Genomic DNA, 3,748 nt, shown 5'->3' with positions numbered 1-3,748 from the left:
ATAATGTTCGCCGAAACCAATTTGGAAGGATTTTTTGACAGACCGCCGTTATCATATAGCGGCGGGTATTTGACGCGGTATAACCTCCGCAATTTGGTAGTTTGACTGTCACTTATTAAAAAAAATAGCGGAGGTCTAAACCCCCGCAATTTGTTTACTTAACCTCCACAAATTTTATAACACAATATTATTATAGGTTAAATAGTGGCAGTCATAACCTCCGCTATTCATTGAATTTTGTTTTCTGCAATGTCATTCCATAACTGTTCCAATTTCAATTATATTAATATACTGAAGCATCAACAAATTATATAAATTGCTTAATGGAATCAAGTAACATTATTATATTAATAAATCACAAAATACATTAAAGTAAATTATCATTAGTCTCAAAAATTTTCTTTAAACACAACTACTCCGACCATTAAACACAAAACATCAATATTATAAGTCTTAAAACTAACTTTAAACAGAACATCCACTCCAACTCATTATGGACAAAAGATCTACTATGACCATTCAATCGAGTACGATACTTAATTATCTAATATATTTACAAGCAACTTCAATGGTTGTCGTTAGGATTACTTCCACCGGATGATCTTCTTATATCCATGGGTGAAATGGATCCGCTAGCCGCATCACTTGGCTACAAAACAATCAAAATAAAATATAATTAACAAAAAGTACCTCAACAATATCCTAACTAATAATCACTTAGCTTTAGTCAAGTATCAGTAACTAATAGAAACAACTTCTTATTATCAAATAAGCATGAGAACAAATGGAAAACATTCAGTTCTTGGTATTACAAAAAAGTGCTTAGTCAATTGGTTCAAAAGCAGAACTGAAAATTAATATGTAGAGTTAAAATTTCAACATATGTAGAGTGAAATTTTTTGGCCATTTGCTGTATAATCTGATCTGTGTCTATTCTATATTTCCACTGTGAAAGAATGACAATTTTATTCTTAAGTTTTTTCATTTCTGAGAATACATTTCCTGTTTATATCACAAACTGTGATTATGTACGTGAATGAAAAATTCCATACAAGTTGGGAGAGGGTATTGTAACTCTTCTAAGTTCTCCTTACCTCAAAAAGGACAATATTGAAACGAAAATGGTGAAATGATGCGAATTCAAATCAAGTTTTACATGATACAGAAGTGAGAAATTAGTTAACAGTAACTTTGCCAACCATTCCAGCTCCCTGGTGAGGTACACAATAGAAACTGTAAGTTCCTTTCTCACTCAAAGTGACAGAGTAAGTCTCCCCTGGTCCATTCAGATATTCCTCTTCAGGCATGGAAATCTTACTTACATCAACACCAGTTGGGATTTCATCTTCATCAAATACAACGTTGTGAGGGAACCCGACATTAGAAAGACTAACCCCTATGATTAACATTTTGTTCAGACATTGCCTATTCTAAAGGTCTGTTACCAAATACAGGAAAAAGATTATCTCACATCCTTCCATTAGAAAGATAATGCAAAATGCTAGATTCAACCAGACACATTCTACTTGCACCACATTACACATTTCTGCTAAGTTGCTAACAACTTGTAATTATCAATGATGCCATAATATAGCCCAAGAAATGGCAATTCTCTCCACAGTAAACAACCAAATTTCCAAAAATCCAACAAAGAATATCTTAATGTTGTGAAGCATAATTCAGGGGAGTGTTAAACTCCAGGTAACTCCAGGATAAAAAAGAACTAAAACCCGCAATTTACATACATTTTCCAAACAAACCCGCAATTTACATACATTTGTTAGTATTTTCTGTGGAATATTTCTTCCACGGAAGAGAAGGCATGAAGATGAAGTCAAATTGCCAAAGAAACATACTGTAGGAAACTGCAAATGTGATATATGTTAATAATGTTATGAACGATCACCACTAAAACAACTGCAATACATACGTAATTACTTGTTGACCAAATCCCATAAACTGATAATATCAGTCCAATATATTCCTCATCACTCTGACAAATAAAATAGAAAATATGTTATTGATTCATTAGCCTTTTGAAAGAAAGCATAATTGATGTTCATGCAACCTAATTTATTTTCTGCGCATTTTATATTACAAACCTAGAAAGAAAAATAACTATTATTCAACACTACGAAGAAAACTAAAAATCTGTTGGTACCTTAAGATTGATTCAAACACCATGTAGAGAAGAAAGAAGAATAGTATCTAGTGACAATTGCGTCTTCTCTGAAGGTCCTCAGGAGTTCTAAAATACACATGCAAGAGGAAATATTTCAATTAAGTAGACCCAAAATGGCAGAAATTAACCTACAAAAATACTGAAAAAGCTAAATTTTACAACCTAAAATACCTAATACAGAAGGAGAAAGAAGACTTACATCTCGAATTCAAAAGAGAGTGTTATTTCCTTCTTCAAAATACACTGACTCAATAAAAATTTCTGTTACTCTCAGTAGAGAATCGAAAACAGAAAAGCCACAAATTGGAGGAAAAATCAGTTAAGTTAAAACACAAATTAACAGAGGAAATAAACCTAAAACCCACATGCAAGAAGAAAGAAACACAGAAAAGCAAAATCAAAGAATGGGAAAGAGGAATTACTATAGATCTGAATCCACAATCAAACTCAGCGTTGTGAATCTCTTTCATAGAATGGGGAAGAAAGCAAAAATTTGCATTAGTGACGGTCCGAGCCTGAACCCAAGTTGGGAAAGCTATTCCTCAATTTTGAAAGCTGAAAATCTGAAAAGTCCTACGGTCCAAATGGAAGTGAGGGAGGGGTTTGGGAAAAACATAGGGAAAAAATTGGGGTTAGTGCGCGCTTTTTTTTTTTTAAACGTTGGCGGAGGTTATTGACCGCCGCAAATATAATATATTTGTGGGGTTGTATAAACCCCCACAATTTGATATAAATTGCGGAGGTTACAATAATAGCCGCAATTAATCCTCCGCAAACTCACTATTTTTTTGTAGTGTTCCTTCCGCTTCTGCGATCAGTGTCACCGCTTCTGCGGTCGCGCTTCTGCGCACAAAATTCCGCATCTGCGGCTCCTGCCCAGTCCGTTTCTACGAAGGGCTGCTCACTTCTGCGGGCTGCACTTGCGGTTCCTCATGCGCAGGTGCGAAGACACCAGCAACAAAAAAATTCTAACATTTCCTTAAGTCCGAATTTGATCCATTAATCATCTAAAATTCACCCGAGGCCCCCGGGACCTCAACCAAATATACCAATAAGTCCTAAAATATTATAAGAACTTAGTCGAGGCCTCAAATCACATCAAACAACACTAAAACCACGAATCATATTCCAATTCAAGCTTAATGAAACTAAGAATTTTCATCTTCTACATTCGATGCCGAAACCTATCAAATCAAGTACGATTGACCTTAAATTTTGCACACAAGTCATAAACGATATAACGGACCTATTCAAATTTCCAGAATCGGATTCTTACCCCGATATCAAAAAGTCAACTCCCCAGTCAAACTTCCAAACTTAAATCTTCTCTTTTAGCCAATTCAAGCCCAATTTAACTACGGACTTCTAAATAATTTTTCGGACATGCTCCTAAGTCCAAGATCATCATACGGAGCTATTAAAATTATCAAAACTCTATTTCGGAGTCGTTTAAATATAGTGAACATCCGGTCAACTATTTCAACTTAAGCTTTCATCTTAGAGACTAAGTGTCTCAATTCATTTCAAAACCTCACCGGACCCGAACCAATTACCCCGGCAAGTCAT

General features: G+C 34.8%; 1 long non-coding RNA gene across 3 annotated transcripts; it reads right to left on the bottom strand.

The window, feature by feature from the left end:
- Window positions 1–326: 326 nt before the first annotated feature.
- Window positions 327–2,845, bottom strand: LOC142178827 (uncharacterized). 3 transcript variants are annotated; one of them, XR_012707042.1, is made up of 4 exons: window positions 2,605–2,839; window positions 2,382–2,443; window positions 2,162–2,248; window positions 327–649 (listed from the first exon to the last, which is right to left on the bottom strand). It is a non-coding gene; the product is annotated as an uncharacterized LOC142178827 (long non-coding RNA). The 3 variants fall into 3 exon arrangements; XR_012707041.1 differs by lacking the exon at window positions 2,382–2,443 and having other exon boundaries at window positions 2,605–2,835; XR_012707040.1 differs by lacking the exons at window positions 2,162–2,248; window positions 2,382–2,443 and having other exon boundaries at window positions 2,605–2,845.
- Between the last annotated feature and the right edge of the window lie 903 nt (window positions 2,846–3,748).

This window comes from Nicotiana tabacum, unplaced genomic scaffold (assembly GCF_000715075.1).
Source record: "Nicotiana tabacum cultivar K326 unplaced genomic scaffold, ASM71507v2 Un00001, whole genome shotgun sequence".
Classification (NCBI taxonomy): Eukaryota; Viridiplantae; Streptophyta; class Magnoliopsida; order Solanales; family Solanaceae; genus Nicotiana; species Nicotiana tabacum.
Note: the sequence above shows the minus strand (reverse complement) of the source record. Positions and strands in the feature narration are given on the sequence as shown.